The 21,409-nt window shown below is 37.4% G+C and overlaps 1 long non-coding RNA gene across 1 annotated transcript; it reads right to left on the minus strand.

Moving 5' to 3' along the window:
• Positions 1–8,331: 8,331 nt before the first annotated feature.
• On the minus strand, positions 8,332–9,747 carry LOC113056543 (uncharacterized). The gene is made up of 3 exons (XR_003277706.1): positions 9,712–9,747; positions 9,553–9,623; positions 8,332–8,371 (listed from the first exon to the last, which is right to left on the minus strand). It is a non-coding gene; the product is annotated as an uncharacterized LOC113056543 (long non-coding RNA).
• Positions 9,748–21,409: the final 11,662 nt, after the last annotated feature.

The following is a 21,409-nucleotide window of genomic DNA, read 5'->3' on the forward strand; positions in this document are numbered from 1 at the left end:
TACAAGTGCCATGACAAGTCTCAGTAAGTCTAGTATAGAACGCATAGCCATGTTTTTTTTTTTTTTTTTTTTTTATAAATGGAAAGACAAGAAAAGGAAAAGTGCTAGTATTAGTTGGTTACGTGCTGTCGAAAAAGATGAGTCTTTAGATGTTTCTTGAAAATGAGTAAAGAATCAGCTGTACGAATTGAGATTGGGAGGTCATTCCACCAGCTGGCCACAGTCCAGGAAAAGGTCCGTGAGAGTGATTTTGAACTTCTTTTGGATTGCACCACGAGCCGCCGTTCACTTGCAGAGCGCAAACATCTGGAGGGCACATAAGATTTAACCAGTGAGTTTAGGTATGTCGGTGCCGTGCCAGTGGTCGTCTTGTAGGCTAGCATCAGTACCGTGAACTTGATGCGAGCGGCTACTGGTAGCCAGTGTAACCTGATGAGGAGAGGAGTAACGTGAGCTTTTTTTGGCTCATTGAAAACAACCCTTGCTGCTGCATTCTGGATCAATTGCAGAGGCTTGACAGTACATGCAGGAAGGCCCGCCAGGAGAGCATTACAATAGTCCCGTCTGGAGAGAACAAGAGCTTGGACAAGAAGTTGGGTGGCTTGCTCTGACAGGAAGGGTCTAATCTTCCTAATGTTGTATAAGGCAAACCTGCAGGACTGGGTCATTGTAGCAATGTGGTCTGTGAAGCTTAACTGATGATCCATCACAACTCCTAGGTTTCTGGCTGTCCTCGAAGGAGTAATGGTTGACAAACCCAGCTGTATAGAGAAGTTGTGATGAAGCAATGGGTGAGCTGGAATCACCAGGAGTTCTGTCTTCATAAGGTTAAGCTGAAGGTGATGGTCATTCATCCAGCTAGAAATGACACTCAGGCAGGCTGAAATGCGAGCAGCTAACGTCGGGTCATCTGGATGGAATGAGAAGTAGAGTTGAGTGTCATCAGTGTAGCAGGGGTAAGAAAAGCCATGCTTCTGAATGACAGATCCTAATGATGTAATGTAGATGGAGAAGAGAAGTGGTCCAAGTACTGAGCCTTGAGGAACCCCAGTAGCAAGGTCTTGTGACTTAGAAACATCACCCCTCCAAGACACACTGAAGGATCTGTCAGAGAGGTAGGACTTGATCCACAGGAGTGCGGTTCCAGAGATGCCCATCTTTCTGAGGGTGGACAGGAGAATCTGGTGATTAACAGTGTCAAAAGCAGCAGATAGGTCCAGTAAGATGAGTACTTAGGATTTTGAAGCTGCTCTTACTAGTCGCAGGGCTTCAGTAACCGGGAGCAGAGCAGTCTCAGTTGAGTGGCCACTTTTGAAGCCAGATTGGTTGCTGTCCAAGAGGTTGTTCTGTACAAGGAACATAGAAAGCTGGTTGAACACAGCTCGTCCAAATGTCTTTGCAAAGAATGGAAGATGGGAGTTTTCAAGAAGCGCTGGATTTAGAGATGGTTTCTTGAGCAGTGGGCTTACCCGAGCCTGCTTGAATGCTGTGGGAAATGTTCCAGAGTGAAGAGAGGAGTTGATAATGTGAGTAAGCGAAGGGATTACTGAAGAAGAGATCACTTGAATGAGGTGAGTGGGGATCGGATCAAGTGGACAAGTAGTAGGATGATTGGACAGAAGTTTGGAAACATCCATCTCTGAGAGTGGGGAGAAGGAGGAGAAAGAGTGTGCGTCAGTCATTGTGAAGTTGTCCTCAGTCTGCGGTGTGGAGGATTGGTCACTGATGGTTCTTGTCTTATTTGTGAAGAAAACTGCAAAATCGTTGATAAGGTGGTGGCGGCGGATTAAGAAGAGAAGAGAAAGTCTTGAAGAGTGTCCGAGCATCACAACAGCTGTTAATTTTGTTGTGGTAGTAGGATGAGGAGAAACTGATACATACTGAGGTTGGTAGAGTTTCTTGATTTCTGCCATTTCCTCTCTGCAGCCCTGAGTTTAGAGCGATGTTCACGGAGAACCTCGGACAGCCATGGGGCAGATGGTGCGGTGCTGGCTGGAAGGTGGAAGTTGAAGTCACCAAGCAGTACCAGAGGATTACCATCATCAGGAAAGTTTGATAGCAGCACATCCAACTCCTCCAAGAAGTTTCCCAATTGACCTGGGGGAAGATAAATGACCACAAAGTGGATTTTTAACAGGGTGGGTTACAGTAATGGCATGTGATTCAAATGAACCATTACCTGTAGGTGATGGCTTAAGATCAAATTTCCATTCTTTTGATATAAGGAGACTAGAACCTCCACCCCTCCCAGTGGTATGAGGAGTGTGGGAACAAGTGAAATTAGTGGAGAGGGCTGCAGGGGTGGCTGTGTCTTCAGGTTTGATCCAAGTCTCAGTCAGTGCCATGAGGTTGAAACCGGAATGAGTAGCAATAGATGAAATGAATAGTCTGCTTTGTTAACTGCAGACTGGCAGTTCCAGAGACCAACTGGAATAGAGAGCGTAGTAGAAGTAGAGGTTAGAGGGACAGGCCGTAGGTTTGTCAGACAGGCCTTCCTGCGAAGTATATAGCGTGCTCTCCGAGTGTTAGTAGTGATAGTAGAGATCTGAAAGCACATAGTGACTACAAGTGTAAGAGATATTTGAGAACAAGGTATACAAAAAGTAAAGAAAGAGGAGAAAAGCAATACTTAAGTGCCCTTAAGTGTCCTTGCTCGGTGGAGTCGCGCAGTTAGAGTCGATGGTCTTTACCCTCGTTGGTCTTCACACAAGGATGATTCACACAAGGGCTGCTACGGCCGCTGGCGCGGTGAAACCTAACGTGTTTGTATTTGCCTGATTACCTGTGATTGAAGTCAGCTGGCCACGCCCCACTATTTAGCAGATCAAAACTGGGCCGTCAAGATTTTAGCACGTATTTACCAGGGTAAGACACACAATTTAAACCAAACACTTTTCTAGAAATGACGATCACACAGAAATCTAATGAGAAAACAAGACAAAACACTCACAAGCTGCTGTCCTTCTCTGTTGCTGGCTGTTTCTTCTCCATGCTGGCTGTTTTTTTCTCCATTCTGTCACCGATGGAGTTTCGGTTCCTTGCCGCTGTTGCCTCTGGCTTGCTTAGTTGGAGGTCACTTCATCTACAGCGATATCGTTGACTTGATTGCAAATAAATCCACAGACACTATTTAACTGAACAGAGATGGCATCACTGAATTCAATGATGAACTGCCTTTAACTATCATTTTGCATTATTGACACACTGTTTTCCTAATGAATGTTGTTCAGTTGCTTTGATGCAATGTATTTTGTTTAAAGAGCTATATAAATAAAGGTGACTTGACTTGACACACGTCTCGACTAAGCTTCTTTCATCCACAACAAAAGAAAATTAAATAGCTTGGTTTATGCTCACAATTTAGATTAAACTGCCCGCATCATTCTCCACCATAACAATGTAAGGGAAACAGGTCAATTTAGCTCAAAGTGAATAATTTAAGATTTTAAAGGGAATTTGAACAGAATCACTGTTTCACAGCTGATCACTGAGACGCCCTGCGATTCACTAAACAAGCCGTTTAACATCAAATCTGCACTGGATATTAACATCCAAAGTATAGTGAGAACACTATAAATTAGCACAGTAACAAGATCGGCAGTTTAAGACATTAACTTGTAAGCACAAAACACAAGACACTTCTCTTTTCAATATGAATAAAGCTTTATTATATAAATCTAAGACATATAAACTAATCTAACACATAAGCACACGCACTCAGACATTCATAAAAATTGCAGGAAGATAGAAAGTTAAGGAAGAATGAGTTTAAGAGAATGAAAATGTGATGTCCCAAGTTTACAGCAATACGTGAAATTGCATAGACACGAACAGCCATCAATCACTTAATTAACCCTCGCATTGAGTTCCTCAATGAAGTTAAAATTATATTAGATACACCAGTACAATGTCTGGAGGTACTACTTGCGTCTCCTGTGTAAAGGGGGTTCCCTTTGTAGTCGTTGAAAGGGGGTTTCCCGATGTTGCTGATTGGCTGGAAGTTCAGAGGTCAATGAAGTGATGTCTTGGGAAGCCTGTAGTTGGGCGTTGACTGACAACTCAGAGTTGTGTGGGCTAGTTGAAGTTGAACAGGCATTCGAGGTCAGACTCAGAGAAACAGCATTACAAAACTTAACTTAGAACACGAAACTCTCAAACGGAAAAGAAAATAAACTAAAGTAAAAGGACAGAAGTACAGTTTGACGAGACTAGGTGGTGTTTCTTTTCATCGTGGCTAAGTAGCAGCCGGCGTGCAGACCGAAGCACGCTGGAACCACACTCAAAGATAGCTAGTGATGACTAAAAGCATGGCTAAAAGCAAAAGCTAAAAGCAGGTATGACTAATAGCAGAAGCAAAGGTAAAAGCTTAAATCCAAATTTTTATGGCGTCCTGAGTATTTAAACTGGCCTGTTAGCCACTCCTCAAATGTTGTCTTGACCAATCAGATATCATCTTTGCTGGGGGTATCATAAATCATATGTTATCTTATCAAGCATGTTGTCCGAATTTTCCCGCTCTTGCAAGGTATAATTTTGGACATGATTCCTATAACAAGAATATGATACATTTGACAACTGATGATCAGATATATTTCAAGCAAGTAGATTCAAACGCATACATACTAAACATGAATATGAATCCTTAAGCTATCCAATAGTTATTAAAAGACACACAATAAGTGATTATAACATGATAGTCAAATGTGTGGGTTACATACAAATGAATATGGAGTTAAGCGTTGGACTGTCAATCCAAGGATCTTGTTTATTACTCTCATGGGTTTACATGTGCTGGCCGGCGTTGCATCTTGATTACTTGCCCCAAATTTGACAATCTCTTCTCCGAATTGAAATTGTCAATAATTGTTCTAGTGGTGTTAATGGTGAAAGAGTTGGTTGGTTGGTTATTTTGCTTCTGACTCTGGCACTAGGAAAGATTTATGACCTCCTGTTGCCTTCCTGAGGAATTTGGCTCATGTTTCAACCACAGTTCTGATCGAATTTGTCTGATTCGGGTCAGATATGCTACACTGTTAGGGGCCGTTCACATATCGTGCCTAAAAACGCGACCGCGTCGCTTCCATTATGAGCGCGCATACCGCGCGCCTACATTGGAAATAATGAAAATGAGCGCGCAAAAGACGCGATATGTGAACGGCCCCTTAAACAGACACAAATAATCCCTTGAATCACCACGTGAGCTGTTGAAACTGTACATTCCAGAGACATCTGAAGATTCACGCTCCTAACCATTTTGCGTGTCTTAAAATTGATCAATGGGGAACCAAGGCACCAAATTGTCAAGCAGTTCCTGTTTCACTCTGGTTATCTTCTCAAGAGACACAGAAAGCAGTGATAAACTTAATCCAATCAAAAGAAGAATAGAACCCCTCTTGTCCCTCAAGATCCAGGCCTGCAGAAACAACGGATCTAAAGAACAGTGATAACGTGACTCAGTCAATCTCTGTGAGACCATTCAAGTACCAGATGTTCAGTGCAACTTTGACCACCTTCAGCATAAATCAATAAACAAGAGAGACAGATTTACAGCTCTACAAGACCAGCACCTCGTGACACTTATGGACCTCTGGAAATTCCTTCATTCTCTCTCTATGCATCCCAGAGGAAATGTGCCCTATTCTTTACAAAGAAACACAATTTATCTATATTTATCTTTATCAAAGCCAATATTGGATTTGAACAATGATCTGTGGGATGGACTTAGTCAGCTCACTTAAAACCAAGGTGACCAAAGGAACTCGCTGCTTGAACTGCTGGAATTGCCAAACAGCTGGACCTGAAATGCTTGCACCAACACGCGACTCTCGTTCTTGTCATCCAGAACTCTAAACAATCGGTTGAAGCTATATATAAATAAGATAAGCTTATTGGTGTACAGATGAGAGACAATTTTACAGCTTATTGGTATAGAGAATTAAGACGCTGTGAGCAGGATTGGAATGCGGAAGTAGACACTCAGATGAATAAACTTTTAATATAAATGAAAAAGCGAACATAAAAGTTGTGTTTTTGCATTTATTTTTGCGTTTCCACAACATCCGTATAAATACAAAGAGTTTTGGATTACGACGAACAGAATATAAATAAATGGTCTACTCCCTCAACGGCTGTAGACGCTACCTCGGCATTACTCGCTGGATTTTGAAAATGACACGGCAATATAATGCGAAGTATGGTTATGTAGATAGTCATGGAGTACCTTGATTTATATATTCAAATTATATATATATATATATATATATATATATATATATATATATGTATATATATATATATATATATATATATATATATATCGCAGTTTGAAACAAACAACAAGATGTGAAAGAGCCCGATTCAGTACTCGCGGTGTTCTGGAGTTCAGGACTCACGCAGAGAAAGGCGTCTCGAGACGCTAAAAATAAGCGTTTTCAAGTGTTTTGATCAAAACACTTGAACATTGAATTTGCTTATTTTTGCTCTAGCGCTGACAAATACATACGCTGCTGTAATGTTAATCCAAGAAAATGAAAATGAAAACTTGACTACTTTGCAGTTTTATCAGTCAAACCAAAAATTATTCAGACACCAGATATATTTTTTGATATATATATAGGCTAGCAAAACTGTAATAATGTGAGAAATGTTGAAGGTGTCTGAATAAATGTAAGTTTCATTGTATATTTCATTTTTACATTGAAGACTATACAGTGCTATTTACTATTTAGTTTCTGTACCTTGACACCTACAAACTTGAAAAAACCTTAAACATTGTGTAAATAGCACAAATAAATAAAAATAAACGAACATACAAATTAGACAATTTCAAACAGGGCCCACTGGTACAACCTTTACCAGGCCCCGCTTGTGCAATGTGGAATTAGTTTACAGCTTTTTCAAGCAGTTTGTGATGCATTTTGGAAACAGGAGATGTACATTTCTAATGCACCATCTAGCTTGATAAACCCCTTCTCAAAGACTTTTATTTGGGTAACACACATATTCTGAATGCCGTCGGCAGAATTCGAATGAGCCATTTTAATCTAGATTAATCTAGATTAATTTCAAGATCACAGTGAGATTAATCTAGATTAAAAAAATAATAATCTATGCCCACCTCTCTCTCTCTCTCTCTCTCTCTCTCTCTCTCTCTCTATATATATATATATATATATATATATATATGTATATATATATATATATATATATATATATATATATATATATATATATATATATATATGTATATGTATGTGTGTGTAACAAATTGTCACCAGTCTCTGAACATCAGCAATAATATACTGAACATCCCCTTAGCCCCTACGAAAATTTACCATGGTTCTGCTACAAAAACTATAGTTAAACTATGGTGTTTTTATAATTACAGCACATGGTTATTAATATGCCAACAAATATTTTTACTACAATAAATCCATGGTTACTTTTTGAAGGAAGGAACTATACAGGTTCTAAAGAACTTGCCCAAAAAGACTCGTCACTTTCTGTTATTTGTTTTCTGAACTGCACTACTGAAAACCTTATTAATCCTGAATTTATTTAGTTACCTGCTTCTATATAAAAACATAATACATTTAATCACCCATTTAAACACTTTATAAAATCATTGGTAATTGAAATATTACACCAAATTGTCACAACTAAATTAAGAATTCATTATGAGCAATGCATAGCAAATGATGTTACCATCAAATATGAGAAACCTTAAAGAACGATAGACTAATGTAAATGACTGAAACTTGTTGTCATGCACGTGTTTGCCATAGCTTTTTTATTAAAACATTATACACTGCAAAGTTTAACTTTAAATGACATCAATTAATACATCAAAACCAGTTGATCTCAGTTCATTCTCTATTTCCCTTCAATGAACTTAACACACAAATGTGTTTCATGCCGCAAAAAAAAAAAAAAACAGTCCTTGGAACAAAATCCTGTGTAAACAAAAGCCCAGAGGATTACCACGCCGGCCTCTTCCCTGTACCCTGGTGGGTTAGACTTGAAAAGGGCTCTGCACTGCAAGCATTCCCTGATGCTGTACATCCGTCTGAACTCGTTCCGGGAGACAGGAGGACAATTCTTCCAGTTGGCCACAACTTATAGTGTAAAGACAAAATACAGGAAAGATAATAATAATAATAATAAAAGTTTAACAGCCTCGTACTACAAAATTCAATTGGAGAATGAGCATTAAAGAGGGGGAAATCTTACTGTCTAGCCAGGCAAAGTGTGCCGCTTTCCGAAAAACTTCTTGAGTGAGATCATCCCTAAACCATCTGCAAACCAGAGAAAGTGTCAAATATGCAGAGTCACCCGCTGACAAAATAACTTCCCTGAGGATTTCCAGGGGAAGCTGTTGAATCAAAAACATACATAGGTTTATTTATACATGTATATAAAAGTTATTAAACATTATATAAACATTGACTACAGACAACCTTGCTTTAAACAAACTCTATAGATTGTTGTCACAACTGCATACTCATTCTTTTCTAATACCACTAATAAAATGTTAATATATACAGTACTGTGCAGAAGTATTAGGCATGTTAGTATTTTCACATTGAAAAAAATAGTTTTAAGCCAATTATTTATATATTTTGCTGTAGTGTGTCAGTAGGATATATTAGTTTACATTTCCACACATTTATTTTGCCATTAATTGTAATAATCCAGTGAGATATTTGTATATATTTGTATGCATGATCCACATGAAGATCTTTTACATTGAATATAAATATTTCTTATATGTCTTATATGGTGAACAAAATACACATTAGATTACAAACAGAAGTTATTTAAAAAACTCGCTGCTGTCTGAAAATGAATTAAGCTGAAATGTTTTTAAATGTCTTTGATGCTGATGTTAACTGATAGCTATATATGAAATAATCCACGGTGCTGACCAATATAGTACTTGTACATAATCGCAATTTCATATGTGAACAACTATGTAGCAGTAATAACTAAAATACCTCTGCATGTACACACAATGTAATTATTAGCTCTTAAAACTGCAGTAGGTAACTTTTTAAAATATATATTTTTTACATATTTGTTAAACCTGTCAATATGTCCTGACAGTAGAATATGAGACAGATAATCTGTGAAAAAAATCAAGCTCCTCTGGCTCCTCCCAGTGCTCCTATTGCCATTTGCAGTTACGGACCGCTCCCGGTAAGAAATCAACCAATCAGAGCTGCGGTCCGTAACTTTGTTTGTGTTCAAAATGTAGAAAAATGTATATAATAAGCGAGTACACCATGAATCCATTTTCCAAACCGTGTTTTTAGCTTGTCCTGAATCACTAGGGTGCACCTATAATAAGTGTTTATATTCAGACTATTTTAGATTGCTTCGGGGATACCGCTGCGGAGTAACCCAGTACCTTTGTGATTCTTCATAGACATAAACAGAGAGAAGTAGTTCCGGCTATGATGTTCTTCCGCAAGACGCAAGCAGTTCTGTTTGTTAACCGCTAGAGCGTCAAAAGTTCCCTACCGCAGCTTTAATGAATGTATGTGCACAAATAACCTGCTTTGCTAGACTCTGCCTGAAGACAATGTCTTTTGAATGGTGAAGTTCCTCCCCTCAGTGGTTGAGCTCTAAAAGAACAAATGTCAAGAGGTAGGTATATTGCTAGATATAGTACAGAGTAATGTTTCATGTAGCAACATTCAAACAGCTACATACATTTGCGGAGTGAAGCTGTCCAGGAGAACAGAACACCACCACCTCCTGATCATGTCATCCTGAAAAATAATAATAATAATATACACACAATAATCATGCATGTCTGTTCAAATAACTTGACAAATGTAATGGAATACCTCTGTAAAAATCAAACCTAAGAACTAAAGCCATGTACATAGTGTACTGTTACAATCCACAAAGAACAATAAAAGAGCAATTTATAACAATTATTAACAATAATTATTCAAATTGAACGTACCATGGATAAATAAATGATCAAACATCGCATTTAATATTATAAGATATTTACACAACAACTTTTACTCACCTCATGCAATCAAAGTGGAATAGCGTTATTACTATGCTGCTGAAGTTGCCACCGTTCTGTTTGTTTCAACGCAAACTGCCCCCTGCTGGCTCGGAGCAAAATGTCAAAGGCGGGGAAAACAAATCGAAGTGTCGCCCCGCCCCATCGTCCAGACTGCACTCTGGGGTTACTCATCAAATTTGGAATCAGTTCAATCAGGTTGATTTTGAATCTTCAATTCCCTCTTAAAAGAGTTAATTTCTTACAAACACGTAAACTCAGTTCTAAAGCTACACAGGACATGGCAAGCAGTGATGTACAACGAATCTGTTATGTACTGTGTTCATGTTTTGATGTGTACTGCTTACACAAATCTAGCAAATACATTCTTTATAAGCTTTCCATTGAAAGAACAATGATCTGACGTCGATGATTGAGGCTTAGATTTTTAAAATAAATTTGTCCCGTTTCATGTAATCTATTCATAAAGATTGAAGAGTGCAAACAAGGAGAGTTCAGTGTGCCCACGTCGTGGTGCACTTTAACAGTCTCATGTTGTTCTCACATATCAAGCACACTTTTAATGGTACGTAGGGTATTATTATTATTTCCCATTTAATATGTTATAGTTATTTCCCATTTCATTTCTCTCGTTTTGTCTTTTAAATGCAAAAACACATTCTCGGTGAATATAATAGCCACCTAGGACTTAGCTCACGTGAATGAAGCGCCATCTACAGGTATTTCCCTAAACAACCACAGGTAAGATTTTCTAACATAGAATGAAGCTTATTACATCACGAATATGATTATTTATTTTTGCTAATTATTTTATTTCAGTTAGTTTTTCAGTCACTGTTGTTAGTTTTGTTTAGTTTTAGTTTTTCATTTATATTGACATTTTTATTTTATTTCAGTTTACAGAAATGTTTGGTGTTGTTGTTTTGACCAATAGTTTTAGTTTAAGTTTCAGTTTTGGTTTACAAAAATAACCTTGGTCAGAAGAGGATTTACTGTATGACTTCTGGAACCACCTCTTTCAGGAGCCAAGATGGAATAGGGTCTAACATTCTTTCTTGTTGGTTTAGTTGATTTAACAAGTTTATACAATTCTTTCTCTTCTATAGTAGAGAATTAGTGGAATTGTTCTTCAGTGGATCTGTAGGGCACTATCTGATGTGATATATAGCTGACAGATACATTGCAATTTTATCTCTAATAGTATCGATCTTGGAAGTAAAGAAGTTCATAAAGTGTTTACTGCTGTGCTGATAGGAAATGTCAACACCTGTTGATGCTTTATTTTTCTCTTTATTTTTCCATTAATTTAGCCACTGTATTGAATATATTCCTGGGGTTATGTTTGTTTACTTCCAAAAGAGACGACGAATAATCATATCTAGCAGTTTTTTATTATTTTCTGTAGGATAGGGTACTTTCTCGCCAAGCAATACAAATTACCTCAATTTTTTTTTTCTTCAGCTGCACTTCAATTTTCTGGGCTGCTCTCTTTAGGGTGCAAGTGTACTCATTATACCACGATGTCAGACTGTTTCCCTAATCTTCCCTTACGAAAATTAACCATGGTTTTACCACAAATAAAACCAAAAAACCATGGTTACTGTAGTTAAACCATGGTAACCACAAATTAACCATGGTTTTGCTGTATTAACCATAGTTTAACCATGGTATTTGTAGTAAATCTGTGGTTTTACAAATGGCAGTCAATACGCCAAAAAACCATGGGTTACTACAGTTTTACTATAATAAAACCATGGTTATTTTTCGTAAGGGTTCCTTAAGCGTAAAGGAGCAAACTTATCTAAAATGCTAGAAAAGAGAGAGTCCATAGTCTCTGTTAAATCATAGAGTTGTTCTGAGCTTTTGGATATGCTGAGGGCCTGAGATAAATCAGAAATATTACTTACAAAATGAACTTTTGTGGTACAAATTATGGTTCTACCATATTTATAACAAGGATTAGAAGATTAGATTTACAGTTTTAGCTATATGAAGTTTGCACAAGACTAGATAATGATCTGAGTTATTATCGCTTGGCTGCATAATTTCAGCACCATCAACATCTATGTGTATTTATGCATTGATATGAAAGAAAACAGTGCATCCTTGTGGCGCAGCTGAGACAAAAGAGCATAAGCTGCCTGCGTCAGCTCATATTCTTCAAAATGGGGTACTTGATGTGGGTAGAGATAGAGAAGTCTTTATTTTAGTTTTCCTCTTGTACAAAAAGTATTCTCGTCACTTCATAACGTTACATTAGAATGTCTGATGGCAGATGGACTATTCTGACCATGTTTTTCATACTTTTCTGGACTGTGTATTTTACTTGGCAGGCAATGTTACAGTCACAAACCTTCCAGTTTTCATCCAGAATATCTTAAATTGTGTTTCAAAAACGAATTAAGCTTTTACATGTTTGGAACAACATGGGGGTAAGTGATTAATGACATGTGGAGTATCCCTTTAAGACACGAGCCACAGGTAATGCCTTTGTGACAAACTGATGTAGTTTTATTCCCTAGAATGTTATCAACATTATAACTTTGTAATGTGCGTCAAAGCTTCACAAACAAAAGCAAAAGCTCTTGTTTTGCCAATCCATTCTAGATGCACGGAGTTAAAAAATAAGATATTTCTTCTTTGATGACTGAATATAACAAACAGTAAAAGAAACAAAGAAAATATTCTGAACATCCTGTAATGAAATGCAGTCATGGCCTTGAAGTGCTAACTGACTGAGAATAATTCATGCAGGTAGAATGTCAAGAGCAAAACAAACCTCAGGGAAAAAAACAGCTCATGTTCCACATCAAAACAAGTCTTGAACCACATTCTTCAACAGACAATGCAAAACATTTCAAGCATCTAATCAATATTGTCTCCAAAGCATAGGCGACACTACGGAGGGGACAGCAGATGCTTCAGCACCCCCAAGAAAGACCAAAACACCTCCAAACATTTTTTTCCTGGAAGCTATTGTATGCAGTCTATATTGTTATTAATACATAAATAAGTATTTTAAAATGACAAATCAAATAAAAACATTTTTCTCACGTGTGTGCGTAGCTGATATGTGGCGTGATGCATCATGTTAAGTAGCTGCACGGTTGCATTTTACAATAATGTATTAGCATTCCATTAAAAAAATAAATAGAGCAGTTCCTTTTGAAGAGTAAGTGATCTCATAATAATATAAGTTAAATAATATAAGCAATCTCATATAATTTCGTTCCAAGTGAAAATGAGAACATAAATGTACCTCTGCCTGAGGATGAAGATATCAGTTCAAATGTTTATTTTTCTGACATGGAGGAGTCTGTAGACATTTGCTGCTGATGCAGAGACGGCAGCTAGTACAACTTCAAGTTCCATTAAAATTAGCAACACAAGGTCAAGCGTTAAGAGGCCTATGGATTTGAGCCAAAAACCAGATGAAGGACCAAGACACCCTATTCGTAAATACCCAGCCCAGATGTTTGGAAACCAGCAAAAAAAAACTTCCAGTCTATACATAATTCTGATGGTTACGACTACAAATTCAGTACCTCAATTTTTTTTAGCTTGATTAATTTTAAACATTTTGAGTACAAATTCTGGTTACCTCTTGAGCTAGTTTAAAACATGCAACCACAATTATGAGAAATACTACTGACTTGATAAGGTGTCCAGAAGACCATCATCAACACCCTCCACAAGGAGGGTAAGCCAAAGAAGGTAATTGCTGAAAGGGCTGGCTGTTCACAGAGTGCTGTATCAAAATAAATTCATAGAAAGTTGACTGGAAGGAAAAAGTGTGGTAGGAAATGGTGCACAAGCAACAGGGCTGACCACAGCTTTGGGAAGATTGTAAGGAAAAGCTGATTCAAGACCTCGGAAGAGCTTCATAAGGCGTGGACTGAAGCCGGAGTCAGCACACTCAGACATCTTCAGGAAAAGGAAAAGTCAAATCAAGTCATCTTTATTTATATAGCGCTTTGAACAAAACGGATTGTGTCAAATCAAACTGAACAAAATTAATTAGAAAAAAAAGTGTGTCAGTAATGCAAAATTACAGTTAAAGGCAGTTCATCATTGAATTCAGTGATGTCATCATCCAGCTCAGTTCAGTTTAAATAGTATCTGTGCAATCAAGTCAATGATATCGCTGTAAATGAAGTGTCCCCAACTAAGCAAGCCAGAGGCGACAGCGGCAAGGAACCAAAACTCCATCTGTGACAGAACGGAGAAAAAAACTTTGGAGCAACCAGGCTCAGTCAGGGGGCCAGTTCTTCTATTGGCCAGACGAAATTAGAAGTTCATTTCCAGACTGCAGCAAAGTCAGATTCTGCAGAAGAATCATATGTTTCCTGTGGTCTTGTCCCGGAGGTTGTCTTAGACAATGTCTTTACAGGGCATCTGTATCTGGGGCTCATCTAGTTGTCCTGGTCTCCGCTGTGTTTCAGGGCTGTAGAGGTCCTTTCTAGGTGCTGATCCACCATCTGGGGCTGGATATGTACTGGATCCAAGTGACTGCAGTGATCATCTGACCTGGATACAGACTTTCTATTAACGCGGATACGTGTTTTGTGTTATCTTCTCCTGATAAAACTGAAAATAACTTCAATAAAACTTTCAGTTTTGATTGTACAGATAAGAACAACACCTCAATCGAATCGTTAAAGGGTCTACTTTATTTGTATCCACACATAATAACAACAAAACTTGTTGCGGTCTGCGGTGATCTTCACTTAGAAATACCTCGTTAAAATGAACTTGAACTCAGCAAATACTCAACAAACAGGCAGGTGAGATATATCTATAGAAAGCTTGTCATGTCTACTTTTAAACTACGCAAGTGAAAACAAATATTTTGTGATTAAGTAATCCATACGAAAACTATGCAATGTCCCGTCTTTCACGTCTCCCTTCATTATACCTAATGCGACCATGGTCTTGTGCTGAATGCGCTGATATTATAATAAACGATGTGTAGTTCGTAACATGTAAATGCCCCCATAACAGCAAAAAAAGAAGGGAGGCTGCTGTTCAAGTTTTTATTTTTTTTTATTTTACACTTCGCTTCACGCTGAGAGGAATAAGACATAATTCACCCCAAGAAGATGTGCAGAGGATTACCTCAGGATTTGAGTTTTGGATTTCCTCTAAAAAAAGAATCAAGCACTTGAACCAGCAGAGATTATACACATGAGTAAGTCTTTTTGTATTAGTTTTCACACAACATTTTCACATTTTACTAGTTAGACTTTTTCCAAACTATAATTCCTGACTAAATGTATAATCAAGTGAAACATTATAAAGTTTCATTCACATCATCTAAATGTTCTACTGTACTACTAGTATCAGTGATCATCAAAATAATATTAATTATGTAGTTGATCATTTAGATTATTTGAGAGCACATAAACAATATACACTTTGGAAATGCTAGTTATGTTCATTTATATATTTCAACAATACACAATACCAGGCAATACCAGTTCGCTAAAGCAGTGATATTGTTCAGTATTTTTACTATTCAAAATAACTGCTTTCTATATGAATATATTTTAGAGTGTAATTTATTCCTGTGATAAAAGCAAAAATTTTCAGCAACCAGTCTTACTCCAAGTGTAACAATATACACTATAACATTCAAAAGCTTGGAGTAATTAAAACTTTTATTTAGCACACAAGTGATGATAAAGGATTACTAGGAACACCATACTAATACTGTGTTTGACCCCATTTCGCCTTCAGAACTGCCTTCATTCTACGTGGCATTGATTCAACAAGGTGCTAAAAGCATTCTTTAGAAATGTTGGCCCATATTGGTAGGATAGCATCTTGCAGTTGATGGAGATTTGTGGGATGCACATCAAGGGCACGAAGCTCCCGTTCCACAACATCCCAAAGATGCTCTATTGGGTTGAGATCTGGTGACTGTGGGGGCCATTTTAGCACAGTGAACTCATTGTAATGTTCAAGAAAACAATTTGAAATGATTCGAGCTTTGTGAAATGATGCATTATCCTGCTGGAAGTAGCCATCAGAGGATGGGTACATGGTGGTCATAAAGAGATGGACATGGTCAGAAACAATGCTCAGGTTGGCTGTGGAGTTTAAACAATGCCCAATGGGCAATAAGGGGCCTAAAGTGTGCCAAGAAAACATCCCCCACACCATTACACCACCAACACCAGCAGCCTGCAGAGTGGTAACAAGGCATGATGGATCTATGTTCTCATTCTGCTTATGCCAAATTCTGACTCTACCATCTTAATGTCTACATTTTTCCAGTCTTTAACTGTCCAATTTTGGTGAGCTCGTGCAAATTGTAGACTCTTTTTCCTATTTGTAGTGGAGATGAGTGGTACCCGGTGGGGTCTTCTGCTGTTGTAGCCCATCCGCCTCAAGGTTGTGCATGTTGTGGCTTCACAAATGCTTTGCTGCATACCTCGGTTGTAACGAGTGGTTATTTCAGTCAAAGTTGCTCTTCTATCAGCTTGAATCAGTCCGGCCCATTCTCCTCTGACCTCTAACATCAATAAGGCATTTTCGCCCACAGGACTGCCGCATACTGGATGTTTTTCCCTTTTCACATCATTCTTTGTTAACCCTAGAAATGGTTGTGTGTGAAAATCCCAGTAACTGAGCAGATTGTGAAATACTCAGACCGGCCCGTTTGGCACCAACAACCATGCCACGCTCAAAACTGCTTAAATCACCTATCTTTCCCATTCTTACATTCAGTTTGGAATTCAGGAGATTGTCTTGACCAGAACCACACCCCTAAATGCATTGAAGCAACTGCCATGTGATTGGTTGATTAGATAATTGCATTAATGATAAATTGAACAGGTGTTACTAATAATCCTTCAGGTGAGTGTACAATAATCATTTTACAAACGATGTTGTTCTTTCAATTCATCAAAACAAAAAAAAAAAACCTGAAAAGAAAAATTCTCAACTCTTTACAACATTAATAATAATAATAATAATAATAATAATAATAATAATAATAATAATAATAAAAATAGTAGAAAATCTGAATATTAGAAGGATTTCTGAAGGATCATGTAACTGGAGTAATGATGCTAAAAAAATTCTGCTTTGAAAGTCAGCTTTGATTGTTCTAAATAAACTGTTTAACTTCACTTGCAAGTGAATCTCAAGTTATTTTTTGGGATAAATATATTCTAAATAAAATACAAACAAATATAAAAATATATACATTTATTTTGTCCTCACATTCTTTCAGGTAACTCTTCCTTCTCAGTCACACACCTGACTGAAAGGCTCATTATGCAGCTCATTATGCAGACCATTGTCTTCTCAGGTGTAAATCACACTAATATTCATGGTCAATCATGGCTACTCGTATATGCCCTTTAGAAACAAAAGTGTCTTAGAAAATGTAAATCAATCTATCGTTTGACAGTCTTATTAACAAATGTTCTGTATGTTTTTTATGGCCTTATTTCAGTAACTTCAAAGTTTTAGTTTTTTTTCTAACTACACATAAACATTGTTTTCTCAAAACAACAACAACAACAACAACCATGTACTTACATGCTATTTACATATTATTGTAGCCCAGTTTGTGCTAGGGCTGTGTCTGTGCAAGAATCTGGCAATACAATATGTATCACGATACATGGGGTTATAATACGATATATAGCTATACTGTAAGCAAGGCGATACATTGGGATATTTCTTATTTTAGGAATAGGATATATTTTTAAAGGATGTGTTATTGGGACCAGACCTCTATATGCAAACCTTAGCAATAAATAATGAAATAACAATTGTTTAACCAGAACACACTGGGATCTGCATTTGCAATAATCAGTCCCTGTATACATTATTGTTATTGAAATACATTTTGTGCAGTATAAGTAAATTGGGTTAAAACTCAAGTGCTTGTAGGATTCTTTAGTTAAATGTATATGTATAAAATGTATTTTATATAAAGACCATATATATATTTAGACCCTGCTTTAAGGGTTCACAGTTTAAGTTTACAGTTGTGACAATGTCATTTTGATCTGAACAAAAAATTACATCTGCTTAATAACAATGAAAAATAATGTTCTTTCAGGATTCCTAAAGCAAACAAAACCATTGTAAAACAATAAAATAAATACAGATGTTGAACATTCTCAGAACTTTTCAACTTGGATTTCATAGGTTTTTTCACTTTGTATTTATGTTCCGCGTGGAATTTCAGAGACCGCAAAGCGAGCACCGCCCAACTACACAAAACGCCCCCCACCACGAGAGAAAGCTGCAGCCGCTTGGCGACCATGCTATAGACCACCATGCCCCACACAAAGGCTCTTCACATGGTACCAGGCAAGCAATGAAACCAAGAAGCCACCCGTGCCGTGGTCGTGGGGTGTAAGTTACCACAAAAGCCCAAATGACATCACAATTCAGCTTTGTACACAGAGGCGGGAACTGGAACAATTATTTCATCCTCCATTACTGGCAGCAAACTATATTAACTATATTAACACAAGTGGTGTGCCTTAATGCTAGTATTTCATGTCACTGTTTAAGTTCAGTGACTACGTTTACAAGCTATTAAAATTCAGGTTATGGTCGGGTTAAGGTCACTATTCGGGTTTCTGAAACATTCGGGATAGCCCGTTAACATGCGTGACCAGAGAGAGTTACACCTGTATAAATGGAATGTGTAATCAGTCGCCAATATCCCGATGTAAACGGCGACACACGGTTAGCGTCTGGACGTAAGACGCAATATGCGTCATTTCCGATTATTTTTCCTGTATCCAAAGACTCAAAAGATCAAGATTCCTTGCGAATAGAACATGCGCAGAACACACATTTTGATGGGGATATGCCGAAACGCGTTTACAAGACCAAATATTTGGGTTAGAAAAGGGGAACCCAAGGTATAATATCCCGGTTTTTAAAAACCGGGATATGAGCATATCCGGGTTTTTGCCGGTGTTTACCAGTGGTGGACAGTAACGGAGTAGCTTTACTTCGTTACTGTACTTAAGTACATTTTTCAAGTATCTGTACTTTACTTGAGTAATTTTATTTTGAGTAACTTTTACTTTTACTTCACTACATTCCGAAGCATAAAATCGTACTTTTTACTTCACTACATTTCATAAAACATATCGTTACTCCCTATAATATATCACGTGCTCCGAGACGCAGAAGCGGTGTCTGATTCATCATGAATGAACTGAGTCTTTTCAAAATAAACCTTTAAATCGGATCGCGAATCGCACCAAACGATTCGTTTAGGAATTAGAATGATCCGATTGCAGCTGTTCTGGAGTCGACCACTCACTGATTCAAATGAACCGTTTAGTGCGAGTCTCCAGAAGTAAGAACCGGGAGATCTTGTGAGCGCGCGTGCGTCTTATGTTGCTAAAAGTAAGGTCAGAATTTTCAGTTGTTTGGGAACTAAATCCGTTGTAAAGAGTGATCTATTTAAGCCGACTGAAATGCTCGAGTGCAGACACATCAATATTAGGTAAAAAAAAAAAAAAAACCACCAACAACTTTAAATAACACAGATTAAATACAATAACTCATGCACGTTCAAATTCCCCGCTGCCATAATGTTAACAGTTTTATTAAAATGTCCTAGACGAGTAGACAGACATGAATGTTTATTCATAACCGTCCTGAAAATAAGTAAATATTGTTAGCTGATGAAAACTGTCTAGCTAACAAGCTTGTTGGTGCTAAGTTGAGGTAATTTTTTTAAATAATGTCCAAATATTTTTATTCAACCACCTATATATATATATATATATAGAGAGAGAGAGAGAGAGAGAGAGAGAGAGAGAGAGAGAGAGAGAGAGATTACATCTGGGTAGAAAAGAAAGGATGTGATGTTCAGAACATGGTAACTACAGTAATTATTAAACTGGGAAGAGATGCACCCCGTTTGGCCAGGGTAGTTTTTAAACCATAGACAAGGTCTGAGAAGGAAAAAATCATTATGAAAATATAATTATATTTTCCATAATGTTCTTCCTAACTTCAGGCCTTATTATCATGTCATATATAAAGTTACAGTACAGACCAAAAGTTTGGACACACCTTCTCATTCAAAGAGTTTTCTTTATTTTTATGACTAAGAAAATTGTAGATTCACACTGAAGGCATCAAAACTATGAATTAACACATGTGGAATTATATATGGAATTATATTAATAACAAAAAAGCTTGAAACAACTGAAAATATGTCATATTCTAGGTTCTTCAAAGTAGCCACCTTTTGCTTTGATTACTGCTTTGCACACTCTTGGCATTCTCTTGATGAGCTTCAAGAGGTAGTCACCTGAAATGGTCTTCCAACAGTCTTGAAGGAGTTCCCCGAGAGATGCTTAGCACTTGTTGGCCCTTAGCTCACCCCTAAACCATCTCGATTGGGTTCAGGTCCGGTGACTGTGGAGGCCAGGTCATCTGGCGCAGCACCCCATCACTCTCCTTCTTGGTCAAATAGCCCTTGATGCCTTCAGTGTGACTCGACAATCTTCATAGTCATGAAAATAAAGAAAACTCTTTCAATGAGAAGGTGTGTCCAAACTTTTGGTCTGTACTGTAACTTTGATGTTCTGTAAAACAAACTTTAAATTACTTTGTTCTTATTGGTGAAAAACAGATGGTCAACTCTGTTTTCTCTCAGGTACATCACAGTGTAAGCTTCACAGTGAACATTACTCTCATCAGCGTAGTCCATATCAACAACAAAAATATATCTTGACTCCATATAGTGGTTATTTTGGAAAAAATCCCAGGTATTTTGAGCAGTAGGATTATAAAAAAATATGTGCTAATATAACATTAAATTAAGTAGCCTATATAAAATTGCAAACATCTATCTTTCAGTACTTTTGTACTTAAGTACATAAAAAATTGAGTACTTTTGTACTTTCACTTGAGTAAGATTGAAAAAGGAGTACTTTTACTTTTACTGGAGTAATATTTTACTATACGTATCTGTACTTTTACTCAAGTACTTGATTTGTGTACTTCGTCCACCACTGGTGTTTACATGGCCGTGCGCGACCAGGTTATTGCTAATATCCCGGTTTTGAACGGGTTATTTGCTGCATGTAAACGTAGTCAGTGATGAAGATTGCTATCTAGCAGTCGGGAGACGAACTCAAAACTAAACAACTAGCATGAATCTTGTATGATTCTTTTTTTAAAAATACAGATATTCATTCCATTTTTGAGAATCGATACAGAATTACCAAACAAAATATTTTGATACGTGTATAAATATTTTCTAACACCCCTAGTTTGTACTAAATACAGTGTTTTCAGACTTTAGCCATGTGTATGTTTATTAGCAACTGAAAAATTAACTCTCTGGAGTCTAAAGGTATTTTGGGGGCC

Source organism: Carassius auratus, chromosome 37 (assembly GCF_003368295.1).
Source record: "Carassius auratus strain Wakin chromosome 37, ASM336829v1, whole genome shotgun sequence".
NCBI lineage: Eukaryota > Metazoa > Chordata > Actinopteri > Cypriniformes > Cyprinidae > Carassius > Carassius auratus.